This window comes from Puma concolor, chromosome B2 (genome assembly GCF_028749965.1).
Source record: "Puma concolor isolate L17-30 chromosome B2, mPumCon1.1.hap2, whole genome shotgun sequence".
Classification (NCBI taxonomy): domain Eukaryota; kingdom Metazoa; phylum Chordata; class Mammalia; order Carnivora; family Felidae; genus Puma; species Puma concolor.
The window spans coordinates 67,770,917-67,791,694 of NC_141671.1; the positions used below are offsets into that span (position 1 = coordinate 67,770,917).

The following is a 20,778-nucleotide window of genomic DNA, read 5'->3' on the forward strand; positions in this document are numbered from 1 at the left end:
AACTATTAGTGAGATATGTTACACTCTTTTTCTAGTACTAAATCTTCAATATCTCTGTGTATTTTGCACTTATAGCACATCATCATTAGGATCGGCCATGTTTCAAGCATTCAGTTACCACATGTGGAGTGGGCACCATATTGGACAGAGCAGCTCTAGACCATATGAGGGTTTATTTTTCCCTCATGCCTTTAATTTTTTTTTTTTTTAAGTTTATTGTGAGACACAGAGAGTGCGGAGGAGGGGAAGAGAGAGAGGGAGAGAGAGAATCCTAGGCAGTCTCCATGCTGACAGTGGGGCCTGAAGTGACAAACCGTGACGTGAAGTCATGACCTGAGCCTACACCAAGAGTTGGATGTCTAACTGACTAAGCCACCCAGGTGCTCCCAGAATAATGTCTTTGGATAGGGAAAACAAAACAAAACAAAAAAGACATCTGGGCAGAGTGCCAAGTTCAAAAGATTTTAGCTGTTTTCCTCCTCCATAAACTGAAGATAATAGTAGAAACAACCTCATAGGGTTTTTGTAAGGATTAAATAACGTAATGCATATACATCACAGTACATGGTAGGTAGCAAGTCTCAATATATGTTAGCTATTACAATTTTTATTGTTAAGTTTGTTTTGCAAAATGAGCTTACCCATGCTAGGAACTCCCTTTGACTTTCATTATACCTTTTTAAAAATACATATCACATTCTGTCTGGAGTTATGTAGTTAGTAGTTGGCTGTGTAACTGTCTTAGCTCTCTTTTAAGACTTTGGGTTTCCTAGGAGCTGGGACCACATCTTATTTACCTTTGCAGGCTATGCAGCTCCTAGCATCTGTTCTTTCACTGTGCTTATCATGTTTCACAGTGCCTTATTATTTTGGCCTTGGTGAGACTACTAAGGTGAGAATTACAAGTAGATAGAAATATACAGGGAGTAAAAATTTGAATGGAGGACAATATTTGAACCACTAAATTTAGAAATATTAAACCTTATAATAATTTTTGGATGAACAGTGTGGTCCTATAAAATCATCATTTCTTTTTCCTAGCTTTTTCTCTAAAAAAATAATCAGTAATTATCATGATTATTGAATTGTATTGGTAATTGAAATGTTTTATTCAATATTTTGTTTTGTTTTGTTTTGCCAAACTTGACAATCATCTGAGAATTGATTTCTGAGGGTTAATTTATAAATTCTTTGTCATTTTATGGGTTTGAATCTCTAGGATTTAGTAATTATTTTCTTTAAATTGTATCACATTATTATTTATAAGAAACTCTTCACCATCTGGAGATCTTTTTCTCATACAGTTATGTGAGTTAAATTCCACTAACCATTTTTTTCTCATATCTTTATAACTTATACAAAGGTATCAACTAAACTTAGTGACTTAGGTATAATTATTTAAGGAGGGATGTTAAAATATTTTTAAAAGATATGATTGATAGAAAAATTTCCATTAAGTCTAAGGTTTCAGGGTGCTTTGGTGGCTGTCGGTTAAGCATCCGACTTTGACTCAGGTCATGATCTCATGGTTTGTGGGTTCGATCCCTGCATTGGGCTCTGTACTGAGAGCTCGGAGCCTGGAGCTTGCTTCAGATTTTGTGTTTCCCTCTCTCTCTGCCTCTTCCCTGCTTACACTTTGTCTCTCTCTCCCTTTCTCTCAAAAATAAATAAATAAACACTAAAAAAATTTTTTTTAAAGTCTAAGGTTTCTCTCCACTCTATTCTCTTCTCCATACTTCTCTTTTTCTTTTCTTTCTTTTTTAAAAATATTTCTCTCTTACATTATCTTTTTGAAATTCTGATTTCAAACTTTATTACAAGGCTATCATAATCAAAATAGTATGGTACTGGCATTAAAAATAGACACAAAGGCCAACAGAACAGACTTGAGAGCTCAGAAATAAACCTTCACCTATATGGTCAACTAATGTTTGACAAGGGAGCCAAGAATAGTCAATGGGGAAAGGATAATTTCTTTAATAAATGGTGTTGGAAAAGTGGATAACTATATGCAAAAAAATGAAATCGGACCCCTATATTACACTACTCACAAAATTTAACTTGAAATAAATTAAAGACTTAAATGTGAGACCTGAAACTGTAAAATTCCCAAAAGATCTCCTTGACATCTGTCATTGCAATGATTTTTTTTTGGACGTGACACCCAAAGCATAAGCAACAAAATAAAAACTTAAATAAGTGGAGCTATATCAAAAAACTAAATGCTCTGCACGGCAGAAGAAACAATCAGCAAAATATAAAGATACCCTACAAAATTGGAGAAAATATTTGCAAACCATCTGTCTGGTAAGGGGTTAATATCCAGATATACATGGAACGTATACAACTCAATAGCAAAACTAAAACCAAGCAATAGTATTAAAAACTAGACAAAGGACTTGTGTAGACATATTTCCAAAGAAGACGTGTAAATTGCCAAAAGGTACATGAAAAGATGCTCAACATCACTGATCATCAGGGAAATATGAATCAAAAAACCACAATAAGATATCATCTCACATCTATCAGAATGGCTATTATCAAAAAGACAAGAGATAAGTATTGGTGAGGATTGGAGATGAAAGGGACTTTCATGCACCATTGGTGGTGGGAACATAAACTGGTACAGCTGCTGTGAAAAACAGTATGGAGATTCCTCAAAAAATTAAAAACAGAACTACTATATGATCCAGCAATCTCACTTCTGGGTATATATCAGAAGGAAATGAAAACACTATCTCAAAGAGATATCTGCACCCCCGATGTTCATTGCAGCATTTTTTTTTTTTTTTTTGCAGCATTATTCACCATAGCCAAGATCTAGAAACAACCTAAGGAGCCATCAACAGAGAAATGGATAAAGAAAATGTGATATGTAACATACATAAAATGGAATATTGAAGTGAGTATGGAATATGAATGTGGAAGAATATGGAATATTATTTAACCATAAAAAGAAAGGAATCTGTCTTTTGTGACAACATGGATGGACCTTGAGGGCATTATATTAAGTGAAATAGGTCACACAGAGAAACACAAATACTGTATGTTTTGCATATATGCAGGATCTAAAAAAGCTGAACTCCTAGAAATAGTACAATGGTGGTTGCCAGGGGCTGGGGGTGGTAAGGAAAATGGAGATGTCAGTCAAAGGGTACAAACTCCCAGTTATAACAATAAATTCTAATGTAATGTGTAGCATGGGAGTATAATTAATAATACTGTGTTATATAATTAAAAGTTGTTGGGGCATCTGGCTGGCTCAGTTAGAGGAGTGGGTGATTCTTGATCTCTGGGTTGTGACTTTGAGCCCCATGTTGGGTGTAGAGATTAAATAAATAAATAAACTTTAAAAAAAGTAGTTAAGAGAGTAGATCTTAAATGTAATCACTACAGACATATACACACACAAAGGTAATTATGTGATAGGATAGAAGTGTTAACAATTGTGATGTTCATTTTGCAATATATACATATATCATATCAAAATTGAACACTTTAAACTTATGTATGCTATATGTCAATAATATTTCAATAAGGCTGAAAAAAATTCTTTTCCCTATATCATCTATATGTACCTCAGTGTTATCTAAGATATAAATCTGATTTTTAAAATTTTAAATTAAAAAAAAGCCTTTCAGTGGTAGCTTATTGCCTAGGTCTTCACATTTTTTGATTGTGTACTCCATCAATAAAAATTATGAATATGCACCCAACACATGTATTTTTCTTTATAACACACACACACACACACACACACACACACACACACACTACACTCATCAAACACTCAAAATGTAAAAGGATGAGAAAAGATAAATATAAATAGATGTTGTGATTTTTCCTGGAATAATTTTACATATGCTCTTGGGTGAGTGCACCCCACTTTGAAGACCATTTGTCTCTAGGATAAAATCCAAATTCTTTGGTATACAACGCGAGACCTTTACAAACTGGACCCTGTTTCTAGTCTCATCTACCACTTCCTGCCATCTGCTCTATGCTTTACACATTGGACTACTCACTGAACCTTATACATACAATGTTTTTCCTTGTGTTATTCCCTCTACCTATTTGCTTCTTTTGTGTATAATGAGTTATTTGTCCTTAGACTAAAATGTCAGCTTTGATTTCTTAACAATCTCTCCCTTTTCCATTTTTTATTATAGCAAATTGTATTAGAGTTATCTAAGACAGTATGATAATATGTGTCATTGCTTAAGAACAGGAACCTTGTCTTACTTATTTTTCATTCCCCGTCCTAAGCAGAGAGAACAGCTTAAGAAATATTTATGAAAAAAATATTTATGGAGCTTCGTATTATGTGAGAGGCCCTTTCCTGGTTGCTATGGGAGTCTACAAGATGTATAAACATGGTTTCTGCATTCAAGGAGTTTTTGAGTAAGATGTACCTCGAAGGAAACATTTATCAATTATCGTCCAAGAGAAGTATAAATATTTCTCTAACAATTATGAAAGTTAGAGGATGTAGTTTTTATTTATATTTTTTAGAGAGCAAGTGGTATATGATTAATATATTCCAGAGGAAGAGCAATAATATTTTTAGGAAGGAATTTAAAAAATGGATAGTCTGGACATACTTTCCCATATCCTGTTAACTTTAGGCAGCTGTACTGTCAGATGTCCTCAGATAGTAATCAAGACATAAACAAAATAAGACAGGTAAATATGCAGTTTTCTGTCATGTTTATATGCTAGCATGCACTTAATTGTTTTCACAGCAGAGTTAAAATTTCCTAGTGCTTTATAACCTAATAATTGGGTAATTCTTGGAACATATCCACAGATGTGGTTATTATTATAAACATTTTTAAAGAGGGGAATGAATGGATGGCAATTGAATGAAGTGATTTGTTCAAGATCAGTGAAAGCCACTATTACAATTCAGAGTTATTGCCTTTTCTGGTATTCAAATCCTAGGACCGCCAGTCTCCATAATTCCCTTAATTTTCTACATTTTATATGTTAACTTTCCATCTTAAAACTTTTGGGTACAGTTTCACTTAGTTGTAGAAGTCATTTCAATGATAGGTATATAGTATGTGAAGTTGTCAAATGCTTATTACAAATCATATGACATTTTCTTTATCAGTCTTCTTTCATTGCCTTGTTGTAGGGGAGCCAAAAAAGCAGCTTTATTAAAAAAAAAAGCTATGAGTAATGTTGCCTCTGGGAAAAGCCTGTAAAAAGCTGATATATACAATTTAAATACTTGGGAAGAAGATATGTCATAGTTTTATCTCTTTAACTTCAAGGAAAGTAAACCAAATTTTGCAAATGTTGTGAAATATCAGTGGAGCAGATAGTAAATCAGCTGGCTAAACACACAAGAAGCGCAAGAAACAGAATGACCTTCAGAAATAAGCTAAAAGTGCATGCAAAGCAACTTGAAATTGAATGACTCAGGCAGATTAGAAGATTAAGGTTCAAATCTGTTCTTCTAACTAATATGTGAAGCCACAGCTCTGTTGAGTCAGCCCTTCCTGGTAACCCTTTTGGTCAGAATTCTGTCCACACATACATTCATTCTGAGTAAGGAAAGATATATTGACTTAGAAAATAACTTGTTATTTTATAACAGAAAACAAAATCTGTGATCAATGGAATATTGATATTAATAAGTGTGAGGGCATCATGATAACCTGCTATTAGTACAGCAATACCTTATTTTTCCAAAGGATGTATTTCTAAAGTTTTATACAAAGCCAATCATATTTAAGATGACACATGCAAGTTTGCTATTTTTAGAGAGACTATGATTAATCCTTTAGTCAAGGGATAGCTGAATTTTCATTTTTTATGTATTCTATTAATAGGGAACACTTACTGGTTTTTCTCTTCCAGTAATTTAAAGTGGGGAAAAGCAGTTATGTTCAGATTATCTTTCTAAATAAGTTCCTTAGGAGTAAAAGTTGCAATCTGCAAATCAGTTGGTGAGATGATTCCAGTTCTATCAATAGACCCCTTTTAATGTTGTGGAAAGAAACAAACAAACAAACATACCAAAAAATAGCAAAGAATAGAAATCTAATAACAACAACAAAAAGAAAACTCAATCTGCAGAATGTGATTGATTCAATTCCCAGCCCCAAATAAAAGCCAACAGTAAGATACATAATTAATGAGCTATGTAGTGCCATCCTTACATATAAAAGAAAGCACTTAAACCAGGTCTCAGTTTTAACTTACAAGAGGTGACTATAAAATAATGAGATTTTATAAGAGAGAAATTTAAGAATAGGTTCTTAAGACAGTTTTAGGGGAAAGTTTCCAAAGTATTTTGAGGGATAGGAAAACTGGAGAAAAGCTTTTAAATCTGTTAAAATTTACCTTTCCTTTTACATTAATGTGTGTTTATTTGGAAAAAGAATCCCAGTAGCCTCTTGATTTATTGTTACATTATTGCCTGTCATGTAACCAAACTGTTGGCTTAGCTACTGTAATGTCAGCAGAGGCAGACCCCATACAACACTTCCTGGAGGAGGGCATCAGTGAATTGATAAGGAAAAAAGATACAGGGATACAGGGCGTAGAAGGTGGAGCCATGGGAAGGACTTTTGCCTGAAGGAGAAAAGATGATCAGAGTAAGGGCAGAAACTAAGGTTGTTAATTTCTTTTAAAATTTCATTTCATCTTATATTACTTTTTTATTGTATTGTATTGTATTGTATTGTATTGTATTGTATTGTATTGTATTGTAAGCTCTATGTCCAATGTGGAGCTTGAACTCATGACCCTAAGGTCAAGAGTCACATGCTCTACTGACTGAGCCAGCCAGGTGCCCCAGGGTTGCTAATTTCTTAAAACAACCCTGTGCCAACAGTGCTTACAAGTTAGAACCTGTGGTAAAAACACACCTACCACCACTTTGGTCCAATGTATTAGAAAATAGAAGAAACTAATGCTCAGTACCTGTTATGTGTCAGACACCATGGTAACACATACATTATTTAATTTTCAAAGCTTTCGTAGGTTTTGGTAACAATATTCTCATTTTATAGCTAAGGAAACCTGAGCTCAGAGAGAGGAATTTACGTAAGCACAAGGATTAGAATGTGTGTTTGTATTTTTCCAGACCCCATTCCGTCTTCCAGTGGATCATCTATGTAACTTCTCATTCTTAGGGTGCTAAAATTTGCCTGGCTTAGGTGTTAGTCAGTTTTTTGGCCCATCATCTGAACCCATCATCAATGGGAAGGGTCTGAGGATGGGGTTAATTGTTATGCTAGAGGGTGTAGTGTTAGAACTAAGGAGGCTAGATTCTATCAAGTCCAAGGATTGGAAAAGGGAACCCCAGAGGATTAGAAGGCTGATAGACATGAATATGAAAACAAACAAACAAAGGTAAAAGAACTTTTAAAGACACTTTGTCCTAGAAAGTACCAAGTGGACTGTAAAGGATATTTTTGAAAACAAAGCTCAGTTTTAGTATACACATAGAGAGCTGTAAAAAAGTGGAGCAGGTTTGGACTGGAGTAGGTGCCTGTCCGCTGACCTCATTACTTCTGATAGCTTTAATTGTATCTCAGAGTCATTGTTTTTATTGTGGACATTTTCTGATAAGTTAAGGAACAGAAATGAACAAATTGAATGCTATGATGCAGGTTTAAGGAAGTTAACACTTTTATACCTTTGTAAAGCTTGGAAGAAACTTTCAGTGATAGCTTCAGCTGTGTCTCAGGTTTTTTGTTGTTGGCTTTTTTCTGATTACTTAGGCAAGGGAATGTATAAATTGAATGCTGCGATGCAGGTTTAAGGAAAGTCACCTATGTTTGGATTAGTTTGCAAGTACAACATTTGAAAAAGAATACCAGTTACCACCCAATCATTCCCACCCTGTCCGTGTTCATCACTGTGTAGCAGGTGGTCCTATTTGAAAACCTAGACTATGTTCTAATCCAGTCTCCTATGCCCTTTAGTTATGAGGGAAACAGATCAGCACAATCCTTAAAAACATTTTAAAGTACATGCCAAAAATTCTTTTCATTATGAAAAACTTCAAACATGCACAAAAGTAGACAGAATAGAATAATAAACCTCAATTGACTATTTATGTAACTGATGATTACCAGTATTTTGCCAAATTTGTTTCATCTATCTCCCATTCTACCAACTTGTGTCCCCTGGTCCTCCTTTCCCCCAAAACCATCATTGGACTATTTTATAATGTTTATTTATTTATCTTGGGGAGGGGGGCAGAGAGAGAGAGAGAGAGAGAGAGAGAGAGAGAGAGAGAGAGGAGAGAGAATCCCAAGCAGGCTCTACACTGTCAGTGCACAGCCTGACATGGAACTCAATCTCACAAACTGTGAGATTATGACCTAAACTGAAATTAAGAGTCAGATGCTTAACTGTTGAGACACCCAAGCACCCCATCATGGGACTATTTTATTATGTATGTATGTATGTATTTATTAAAAAAATTTTTTTAATGTTTATTTGATTTTGAGAAAGAGATAGAGTGTGAGTGGGGAAGGGGTAGAGAGAAAGGGAGACACAGAATCTGAAGCAGGCTCCAGGCTCTGAGCTGTCAGCACAGGGCTGGATGTGGGGCTCAAACCCATGAACCATGAGATCATGACCTGAGCTGAAGTCAGACACTCGACTGACTGAGCCACCCAGGTGCCCCACCACTGGAGTGTTTTTAAGCAAATTCCAGATATAATTTCATACATTTCAGGTAAGGGCTTAAAAAATAATGATGCCATGATCACACAAAACAAATCGTGCAGTAATTCTTTAATATCACCTATCATTCATCCATATTTAAATTTCCTCAGTTGTCTCAAAGATACCTTTTTATAGCACATTTAGTTAGAATCAAAATCAATAAAATAATTTTAACTGAAATTCATCGATATGTGTATATGTCTCTCTTATTTAGAAAATTAATAGATTTTATTTATTTTGTTTTTTAATGTTTATTTACTTTTGAGAGAGGGAGCAGAGAGAGAGAGGGAGACACAGAATCCGAAGCAGGCTCCAGGTTCTGAGCTATGAGCAAAGCCTGATGTGGGGCTCGAACTTACAAACCATGAGATCATGACCTGAGCCAAAGTCGGATGCTTAATTGACTGAACCACCCAGGTGCCCGTAGATTTTATTTGTTAGAGCAGTTTTAAGTTTGCAGAAAAATTGAACAAAAGTATAGACAGTTTCCATATTAGCCCCACTCCTGAATCTTGCTCACCCCATCCAGTTTCCCCTATTATTAACATCTTGCACTGGTGCATTTGTTACAATCGATGAACCAATGTATTACTATCAACTGAAGTCCATAGTTTACATTGGGGTTCACTTTTTGTGTTGTACAGTTCTGTGGATTTTGACACATGCATAATGTCATGTATCCACCATTACAGTATCATACAGAATAGTTTCATTGCCCAAAAAAGTCCCCAGGCTCCACCTATCTATTCCCGACCCCTCTTTCCCAACCCCTGGCAGCCAATGGTATTTTATTTTATTTTACCTTTTTTTTTTTTTAGTTTTTTAACCAGTGATCTTTTTACTGTCTATATAATATTGCATTTTCCTGAGTGACATATAGTTGGAGTCATATAATATGAGGTCTTTACAGGCAAACTTCCTTAAGCATTTAAGATTCCTTTACATCTTTTCTTGGTTTGATAACTCACTTCTTTTTATGGTTGAATACTAATCCATTGTATTGGATGTGTCATAATTCGTTTATTCACCTATTGGAGGACATCTTGGTTGCTTCCAAGCTTTGGCAATTATGAATAAAGCTACTATAAATATGTATTGCAGTAATGAGGCATAGAAGCAGAAAAAGGTTCACCTTCAGCCCAGAAGGCTGACCCTGCAGTTTCATTAAGGATCAAATAGGTACTGGCTGCTATATTCTTAAAGGGTCTCATGACTTCCTGTACATTTCACCGATAGTTAATATCAAGCTGAATTATAAGCGCCAGAGAAATGTTGCAAAAGTAGTTTTATAAATAGAAATTCGAAGAAGACATTTATCATCTAATACTCCCTGCACATCCCCTCCCCCTGAGCACTAAGCATATAACTACCAGCTTCACACAGCAAAAGGACAGCCCTTTCTGCCCACAGGTCCTGTCTCCATGCTACCCAAATAAACTTACTAAGTTGCACTATAACACGTCTCAAGAATTCCTTCTTGACCATTTGTTCCCAACCCCACTTCAGCAGGTTTTTCTGTGGACTTCAGTTTTCAGCTCATTTGGGTAAATACCTGGGAGCACGGTTGTTGGATTATATGGTAATAGTATGTTTAATTTTGTAGGAAACCACTGAGTTGTCTTCTAAAGTGACTACATTTTGCACTCCCACCAGCAATGAATGGGAGTACCTGTTGCTCCACATCCTCACCAGCAATTGGTATTGTCATTGTTTTGGAGTTCAGCCATTCTAATAGGTCTGTAGAGGTATCTCATTGTTTTTTAGATTTGCAATCCCCTATTGACATATAATGTTGAACATTCTAAGTCTCTCTTTTTTCCTGCTCTGTAACAGTTCTATACCTGTCTCCTCTTGTCAAGTCATGGCTTTTTGATAGAGATTTTGTATCATCATCTTCATGTTTGAAGAGAACACATACAAAAGATCGTATTGGATGGAAAGGCTTTAAGATTCTACTATATTTTACATATTAACACTGAAATTTAATATTTTTAGGGGCACCTGGGTGGCTCAGTTGGTTAAGAGTCCAACTCTTGATTTTGGCTCAGGTCATGATCTCACAGTTTGTGTGTTCAAGCCCCGTGTTAGGCTCTGTGCTGGCAGCATGGAGCCTGCTTGGGATTCTGTCTCCCTCTCTCTCTCTGCCCCTCCCCCACTTGTGCTCTGTTTCTCTTTCTCTCAAAAATAAATAAACATTTAAAAAAATTAAAAAATATTTCATGTAGTGAAAACCATAAAATCTAATGCATATTTTTATCGCTAAACTTCTCATGTCATATATTTTTTGGGATTGATAAATTGTTATCAAGATGCTTAGTGTTTCTATGGAAACTGTCCCTCAGTCTAGGTAAACTTGCTGGTGCTGCTCAGATCAATTCCTACACATAAGGGATCTTTTAAGTTCTTTATCGCATTGCAAATGATAGGAATAGTTCCTTCTGCTGTCTCCTGACCAGGGTTGATGTATGTTAATTAACTTATTAACAGTGTAATAATTTGGATCTTGTGTAAGTTCAAAAGGAATACAAAAAACAATACCAAAGCATCGCACAGAAATATACATGGAACTTCATTGTTGCCTAAGGAAACCCTGCATTCTTGTAATTGGATCCTTGAGAATGAATGGAATTGCTGGAGATAGTTTCAGCTATCTTGAGGAAACAAAATTGCACTAGCAATTATTTGCTCAAATCTTAGGAAACTTGAAAACTTTTCTGACAGGAGCTGGAGAAAAGTAGGGAAAAATAAATCTTTTCTTTTCTGATAGTTCATTATAAACCCAGTATGTGTAAAACAAACAAACAAACAAACCTGGGTATCCTGAAAGTAGAATTTAGAAGAGCTGTGTCAGTTGGGAAAGCACGTGACTCTTGATCTTGGGGTTGTGAGTGTGAGCCCCATGTTGGGTGTAGAGACTACTTCAAAGAAATCTACAAAAAAAAAGAGAAAGGGGTGCCTGGGTGGCTCAGTTGGTTAAGCATCCGACTTCATCTCAGGCCATGATCTCATGGTTTGTGGGTTCGAGGCCCTCATGGGGCTGTATGCTGTCAGCCCGCTTTGGTTCCTCTGTCTCCCTCTCTCTGCACACCATCCCCCCGCCCCTCGACTTGTTCTCTCACTACCCCCCTTGCTCATTCTGTCTCAAAAATAAATAAACTTTAAAAAAAAGTTAAAAAAATGCTAGTGCATTTCTTTCTCTTTTCTGTAGTAATCAATGGAACAATAGCTGTTATGGTTTCTAGATATGGCTCTAATTGTAGATTTTTGCTATTCCTCTTTTTTTTTTTTTTTTAAGTTGCAATGGTTTGAAAACAATTTAGAACTGACATGTTTATCATCCATAAAATGGAATTAATACCTGGCTTCAGTTTAATGTCTACTACAGTTTATTGGGTGGTTTCCTGTACCAGGTTCTTTATCTTTATGGCTCTTCCCAGGTATTATCTCTATTTGACAGACAAGGACCTTGAGGCTTGGAGATGGTAAGCAGTTTGCTTATGGACACAGATGGTAAGTGTTGAGGAAGGATCTGAACCTAGGTACTACCTTCTCAAATTCATAAGTTTATCTGAAGGTTTAAGTAATATACAAGATGGCAAAATATCCAGAGCAGGGTAGTGTTCCATGAATGCTGATTCCTATCCTCCTAAATCGTGAGAAAGAGAGATGCCCTTTCATGTGTATTTTCCTTTCCTCCCTTTTTTGCACTTAAACATGTGAGATCAGTTTTTTACTAAGCATTATCTTAAACTGGGCTCATTTTAATAAATGATTTACAGTCAGCAAGTAGAGAAAAACTTTTATGGCATAAAACCAAAACAAAAAGTAAAAACAAACAAAACTCCAATATATGAGAGGGTAGCACTGATTAATTCCAAATTAGAGACTATCATCATCATGGATTTTTGGGTTGATGATACTTTTTTTTTCCTAAATATTTTATTATGCTTCTCCTAACAATAAGGACATTCTCTAACACAACCTCAATACCATTATCACATCTGAAAATGTTATCAATAATTTCATAATATCTTCTAGTGTCCAGTCCAAATTCACTTTTTCCAACTATCTCAAGTGTCTCAGGTGTCTTTTTTTTTATTTTTTATTTTTTAAAATTTATATCCAAATTAGCATATAGTGCAACAATGATTTCAGGAGTAGATTCCTTACTGCCCCTTACCCATTTAGCCCATCCCCCCTCCCATAACCCCTCCCATAACCCTCAGTTTGTTCTCCATATTTATGAGTCTCTTCTGTTTTGTCCCCCTCCCTGTTTTTATATTATTTTTGTTTCCCTTCCCTTATTTTCATCTGTTTTGTCTCTTAAAGTCCTCATATGAGTGAAGTCATATGATTTTTGTCTTTCTCTGACTGACTAATTTCACTTAGCATAATACCCTCCAGTTCCATTCACGTAGTTGCAAATGGCAAGATTTCATTCTTTTTTGATTGCCGAGTAATACTCCATTGTATATATATACCACATCTTCTTTATCCATTCATCCATCAGTGGACATTTGGGCTCTTTCCATACTTAGGCTATTGTTGATAGTGCTGCTATAAACATGGGGGTGCATGTGTCCTTTCGAAACAGCACACCTGTGTCCCTTGGATAAATGCCTAGTAGTGCAATTGCTGGGTCATAGGGTAGTTCTATTTTTAGTTTTTTGAGGAACCTCCATACTGTTTTCCAGGGTGACTGCACCAGCTTGCATTCCCAAGGTTGATGATGCTTTTTGAGTGCATATAATCTAGAGGTAAAGCTATGAAAGGGCCATGAATGGTCCCTATCCCAGATGACTTTGCATGAATAGGGCTCCAGATTTAGGCCTGGGCCTGAAATTCCTACTCAGCACTACTCCAGAGTCTGCCTGGTGGCTTGCTGTTCCCTACAGCTGCTATTTCTGGAGAGACCTGAAGTTGGGAGATCATTCAAGTTTATCCTGAGAGTCCCTGGGTTGGTTCAGAGTAACCTCTTTTCATACCACAGGTCTAAATACAATGGAAAATATTTTGGAATAAATAACCTAATATTACTTACAGGTTTTTTAAGAAGTAACCTAGTCTTACTTATAGTCTCTAAGAAGTATGAGTGAAAGGTATTTTTAGGATGGCTTTTGTTCTAAGGTTGAGCTTGGCATTATTTGAGGTTATCTTCAATTTTTATTGAAGGAAATTGAAATTCTTTTGTCCACCCTGATGTCTACAGTGATGAATATAAGACTACTCAAGATCAGTATGGTAATCCTAAAATCTCTGTGGTCTCATTTTTTGTGTCCTTCATAGCATTCTACAAGGCTGAGCCAATCATCTAACTGTGGCATAAGCTGAGGATACTGATAGCCCATTTCACTGATGTTTAAGCAAGTAACATTGAAACAAATGTTTTATTTTTATTTATTTTTATTTTTTAATGTTGATTTTTGAGAGAGAGAGAGAGAGAGAGAGAGAACCAAAGGAGGGTCAGAGAGAGAGGGAGACACAGAATCCTAAGCAGGCTCCAGGCTCTGAGCTGTCAGCACAGAGCCCGACACAGGGCTTGAACTCACAAACCATGAGATCATGACCCGAGCTGAAGTCAGATGCCTAACTGACTGAGCCACCCATGCACCCTGATACAGTTGTTTTAAGGAAACTCCTGATTATATAACAAGTATAAGAGTTACATTTCTTTATTATTGGAAACATCTTGCCATAATAATTTTATCAATAACTTTATTGCCATGTCACATTGTAACAGGAATGTCTACTTCCCTTTTTTTCCTTATTTTGACCCAGTAAGCGTGGACTCTGAGGCACAGAAAAGGATGAGGTAGATCATGTGGTGACTCAAGTAACATGTTGCATAAACTGCTATGACCACTAGGTGGCAGGCTGATGCAGAATGGCAGCACCCTGGGTCTCTGGAGGTTGTTAAAAGTCTGGCTACTTCTCTGGCCACTGGCATGGTGGTAACCATTTGCAGCAGGCTTTTCCTAGATTCAGAATGAAAGTCAAATGAGTTCTGGCATCTATCACTTTATGGACCTCTAGTCCCAATTACCATCCCTCCTGATTTTTACTGTTAGACCTTAAAATTTTTTTTCATGTTTATTTATTTATTTATTTTTGAGAGAGAGAGGGGGGGAGGGAGAGAGAGACAGAGAGGATGTGCCCACCGGGAAGGGGCAGAGAGAGAGAGAGAGAGAGAGAGAGAATCCCAAGCAGGCTCCGCGCTGTCAGTGCAAAGCCCAATGTGAGGCCTGAACCCATGAACCATGAGATCATGACCTCAGCCGAAATCAAGATTTGGATGCTTAACCAACTGATGTACCATCCAGGCACCCCTCTGCTTTTAGACCTTTAGGTTGAAAAGAGTAAGAATCCTATTCCAGATAGTAGAGCTGTTTCCTAACTATCCTAATGTGATTTCAGGGCCCCTTACATAGACATCTAGAACTCAGAGGCATTGCTGTAATATTCTGAGCCTTTTATTAAAATTCACATAACCCTGTAATGAAAATGTAAAACACTACAGAATTCAGAAGTGGTGACGAGAATTGTAAAGAAGGGCTTATTAACTACAAGCTCTGGAGAGACACTGCAGCCCTGACAAAATTACCTTTCTTTTCAGTGTTTATGAGATGTCAAAATGTTTCAGTCTAAAGTGGCTTCCAGTCATCCATCCTTGGCTGGGATCCAGTTCTTCTCTTTTCTGCCATACACCTTCCTGCTTAGCAATGGTATTGACTCCCATAGTGGCATTCAGTGTCTCAACTAAGACAGAGCAACTTTTGTCCCCATGTTTCTTCAGATTGGACAAAGTCTATTTTTGGCCCAAACTGATCTGCCTTAAATGATCTCTATGGGAGTGATGTTGTCTGGTTCAGTTACTGCCTGTGATTCTTGAATCTTCTTAGACTCTACTCTCCTTTCCCTCAACTCCTGTGTTTCATGGCCCTATCTCTGGCTCCAGTGCTAACATATACCCCTCAAGAGTGGTAGCTTGTATTCTTGCTCAGAATTCCAACTCTGCCTTGTTCATCCTGTCACCATGTTACTGGCTTGTCTCTACTGCTAGCATCCAAACTTCTTGCCTATACTATTCTTCTATTTCAAGACTCTTGATGCTGTCACCATTGAGTCAATTCAACTCTACTTTTTCCACATCCCTGTGGTTACTTGATGGAAAGTAATTAATAGGAAATGCAAGAGACTCTGCAGACAAACTCTTAGAACAAATGAGTTCAGCAGGGTTGCTGAATATAAGATTAATACACAAAAATTAATGGTATTTAAAAAAAAATTTTTTTAATGTTTATTTACTTTTGAGACAGAGAGAGACACAGCATGAGCAGGGAAGGGGCAGAGAGAGAGGGAGACACAGAATGTGAAGCAGGCTCCAGGCTCTGAGCTGTCAGCACAGAGCCCGACGCGGGGCTCGAACTCACAAACTGTGAGATCATGACCTGAGCTGAAGTCGGACACTTAACCGACTGAGCCACCCATGCGCCCCTTAATGGTATTTTTTATACCATCAGTAACCCATTAAACATTGCAATAAAAATACCGCTTACAATAACATCAAGGACTATGAATCTTAAAATTTTTTTTTTAACATTTATTCATTTTTGAGAGACAGAGACAGAACATGAGTGAGGGAGGGGCAGAGAGAGAGAGAGAGAGGGAGACACAGAATCTGAAGCAGGCTCCAGGTTTTGAGCTGACAGCACAGAGCCCAACGTGGGGCTTGAACTCACGGACGGTGAGATCATGACCTGAGCTGAAGTCGGACACTTAACCGACTGAGCCACCCAGGCGCCCCTGAATCTTTTTTTTCCCCAATGTTTATTTATTTTTCAGAGAGAGAGAGAGACAGAGACAGAGACAGAGCATGAGTGGGAGAGGGGTAGAGAGAGAGGGAGACACAGAATCTGAAGCAGGCTCCAGGCTCTAAGCTGTCAGCACAGAGCCCGATATGGGGCTCGAACTCACATCACAAACCATGAGATCATGACCTGAGCTGAAACCAAGAGTTAGACACTTAACCGACTGAGCCACCCAGGTGCCCCAGGGACTATAAATCTGACAAAGGATATGCAGACCTTTATGGAGAAAAAGCAAAAAATGTTATTGTAAAACATAAAAACATAAATCTAGAGCTATACCATGCCCATGGATGGGAACATTCAATTTCATAATGGTGTTGATGCTCCTTAAGTTATCTATAGGTTAAATGAAATTCAAGTAAAAATGCCACAACACTTTCTGCCATGGAACTAGACAGACTCTAAAGTCAATATGGAGGAGTAATAGTCAAAGAACTGCCAAAAGCAATTCTGAAAAGTAACTAGGGGAGGTGATTTACATATTAGACATTAAAACTTAATATAAAACTATATTAATTAAAGCATATGGTGTCTGGTCCAATGATAGATAAATAGGTCAGTAGAAGAGAAATGAGAGCTTAGAAATAGACTGAAGTATTTGTGGCAGATTGATATAAATATATTAGTTAGAATTTCTTTCTGTGAGAGACAGAATTCTCAAAATGGCAATGGCTTAAACAGGATAGATGTGTATTTCTTTTTCACCTATTAATGCAGAGGAAGTGAGGGAGCAACTTTTTATACCACTTCTTATAACTTTTTATACCACTGTGCATGGCCAAATTTCCTAAACTCAACTAATGGCTCAGGATGGTTCCTCCAGCTCTAGCCAACATGTCTGTATTCCACCAGAAGAAAAGAGGTTTAGGAAGGAAGAAGGTATGTCTCCTCCCTTTGGGGACATTTCCTGAAGTTTGCATACACTACTTCCTCTAACAACTTGTTGGCCAGAACATGGCCACATTCTGCTGTAAGTAAGGCTGGGAAATGTACTTAAGTCTGAATGCCCAGGTTTCCAGTTAAAATTTTTGTTACTATAGAAGGAAATGCAGACAAAATACTGAAGAACTAAAAGTCTGTTCAGGTAGCAATACAAATAAATTAAAGAAAGAATCATTATTTAACCCATTTATTGGGACAGTGGATTCCTATGGAAAAGTAAAATCAGATACCTTCCTCACACTGTATGTAAAGAAAAAATTTTTATGGATTAAAAATCTAGATGTGAAAAAACTTTAAGACTACTTGAAATTATGGGAGAATATCTTTTTGACTTTGCAGTAGGAAGAGATTATTTTTTAACAGAAGGCACAGCCCATGAAATAAAAGTGTGACAAATTTGCCCATACCATAAATACAAATTTCTGTACCACAGAGGAGAGAATAAACAAAAACTAGAGAGACTGAGGGAAATATTTGTAACTTATACATTAGGATAACATTTCAGTCCAGCACACATAAAGTTCCTACAAATCTGTGAGAAAAAGACAACCTAATACAAACGGGAGAAAAGATCTCATGAGGCCATTTATAGAAGATGAAAATTAATATGTGAAGATGTACTCAACCTTACTAGTATGCGTACTGAGTGGAAGGGTGTATTCTAAATGACGATGATGGTTGCTTCTGGACAGACAATGTCAAATATCTAGTGAGGGAGAGGAAGAGAATGGAGGAGAGAACAAAGAGGTGGGTGTTGAACTTGTCAGGAGTTGTCACATAATTTTTTAAGTTAAAAAAAGAAAGGAACAAAGCCAAACCACAAAACCCTCTCAGTTGGGTTTTTCTCAACTTTGCCCACTCTTGGACGAGACACACTGTCTATTTATCCATTAGTCCCTGTGTGTACAAAAGAGAGTAGAAGGAACAGTCCTCCCTGCATCGTCCTGGACCCTTGCCATGGCTGAGAAGGTTGACCCACCATTTGTGTAGAAATCCTGTAGCTCCAATTCTCTTTGATGCTATATCTCTATGAAGGGAAATGCAGGCATCTTATCTTGACTTTTGAAGAAGAACCCTGCTCATTTCTTTTCTTTGCTCATGCAAAAGGAGAGCATGCCATGTTCCTTGTCTTCAATAAACTTCCGCTACACTGACTCCTGGGGACATACAGGATACCTGAGTCAATTTGTTTTCTCTCTCTTGGCAGGCCATCCTCCCAGCTAAAGCCCAAGAATTCTTGATGAAGTATCCAGTGGTCCTGATCCATGAGTTGTGCCTAGCTAATTTAAAAAGAAAAGGAGGGTCACCTGTGTGGCTCAGTCAGTTGAGCGTCTGACTCTAGATTTCGGTTCAGGTTATGATCCCAGAGTCCTGGGATCGAGCCTTGCGTCGAGCCTTGTGATAGGCCCCGCGGTGAGTATGGAGCCTGCTTAAAATTGTCTCTCCCTCCCTCTGCCCCTCTCCCCCACTTACATCTGCTCTCTCTATAAATAAATAAAAAAATAAATGGAAGAAGTAAAAATTAAAAGAGAAAAAAGGCAGTATGCAATAATAAATTATTTCAGTAACTGAAAGAGGCATCTGAATGAAGTCCTCATTAATATATGATTTTTTAACGTATTGAAAATGAAAATGTCATCTTTCTGTAAGAGACTAGCTCAATGGTGGTAGAGTACCAGGCCCTATAGGAGTCAAAGTATATATTTGGTGCCAGTGAAAGCAAGGAATTGAGAACAGCAGCTGTGTGGCTCTTGGGCCAGCTGACCCTGGGAGGGGAGCAGAAGCCAAAATGAGCTAAATATGTATGAATGCACACAGGCTCAGGCTGAGTCCTGAGGTGGGAACTGCATGGCAAAGGCAAGTCTAGCCATTATGGATGAACTGAGTCTAAGATCTGGAGGCAGGTCAGCAAAGACAGTGAAACTAGGCACTACAAACCCAAGGATATGGTTGGCTTCATGACTCATTTGTGTTTTGTTTCCATTTCAAATCATTTTTATTTTCGTACATTGAATACTTGGTTTATATTCTAAATATATTAGAATCAGATTTATATAATGCTATTCACATAGGTTTTATTCTTTTCTGTTATACAATTCCTTTTTCCAAAAATCTGTGATTTGATAAAAGTTCAATAAGCAAACACATTTTAGCACATGGGAGTAAATATATCCTTATAACATCCCTTGAAGCTTGATTGGATGAAACTTATGATTAAACTATGACAGTGGGGGGCAGGGCCCTGGGTGGCTCAGTCAGTTGAGCATCCAAGTCTTAATTTTGGCTTAGGTCATGATCTCATGCTTTGTTTGTGAGATTGAGCCCCTGGTATGGGCTGTGTGCTGACAGCCTGGAGCCTGCTTGGGATTCTCTCTCCCTCTCTCTGTCCCTCCCTGGCTCACACACATTCGCACACGGGCACACACTCTCTGTCTCTTGAAAGAAAGAAAGAGAAAGAAAGAAAGAAAGAAAGAGAAAGAAAGAAAGAGAAAAGAAAGAGAAAGAAAGAAAGAAAGAAAGAAAGAAAGAAAGAAAGAAGGAAAGAAAGAAAGAAGGAAGGAAGGAAGGAAGAAAGAAAAAGAAAGAAAGAAATATTAAAAAAATACGACAGTGGAAATGTATGCCGTAATCAAAAGAAAAAATATTGAAGAATGGGTGGAGAACTTGCTTTCTCATTGACCTCAAGGGTGTGCTGGTTTTGTGGGGGCAAGACAGGATGTGAAAGATCACCTTTCATGTTCTGGACAGGCAGGAGAGAGAAGTGGCAGTGGAGAGCTTTGAGGCAACAGTAGGCTCACCATACAGCTTGCCAACCTCGCCCAAGGGGAGAATCCCATGGGGAAAGGCTTGACAGGCTGGCGCTGACTCAGGAATTCCCTCCCACAAGGAGATGAACTGATGGGGAAGGAGGCATTTGGAGCAGTCCAGGGCTGCTACAGCTGCTTACTAGTGCGCTCCAGATCCAGGTACCTTGTACCTATCTTTCCTTCTGTTCTCCTCAGGTGGCTTTCATCCTCTGAGTTGCAAGGTCTGATGCCTGTGTCCTGGGCAGGTTGGAAGCAGACAAGCCAAGGGTCTGCTCTCTTGGGGTGTTGCTTTTTTATTCAGGGAGAGAATGCATTCTCTGCAGTCTTTTTTTGGATGTATCGTTGTGCAGAATTATGTCACATGGTCACGTCTAGCTGGATTGAAACTAGAAAGGTGTATTTTACCTTTCCAGCTCTGAAAAAGGAATATATGGCAGAGGGAGTCACTGGATCACTTTCTGGTAGTCAAT

General features: G+C 37.5%; 1 protein-coding gene and 1 long non-coding RNA gene across 9 annotated transcripts in view; one reads left to right on the plus strand and one right to left on the minus strand.

The window, feature by feature from the left end:
- Positions 1-20,778, minus strand: part of LOC147581031 (uncharacterized) — a 372,192-nt gene that overhangs the window by 128,275 nt on the left and 223,139 nt on the right. The window lies entirely within an intron of this gene.
- Positions 1-20,778, plus strand: part of CD109 (CD109 molecule) — a 178,039-nt gene that overhangs the window by 3,213 nt on the left and 154,048 nt on the right. For 6 of the 8 annotated variants that reach the window (XR_015251325.1, XM_086707234.1, XM_086707237.1 and 3 more), the window contains exons 2-3: positions 2,799-2,902; positions 18,709-18,914. The gene's annotated coding sequence lies outside the window, so the exon portion shown is untranslated. The remainder of the gene's footprint in view (positions 1-2,798; positions 2,903-18,708; positions 18,915-20,778) is intronic. The other 2 variants (XM_025925464.2, XM_086707240.1) reach the window with 1 other exon arrangement.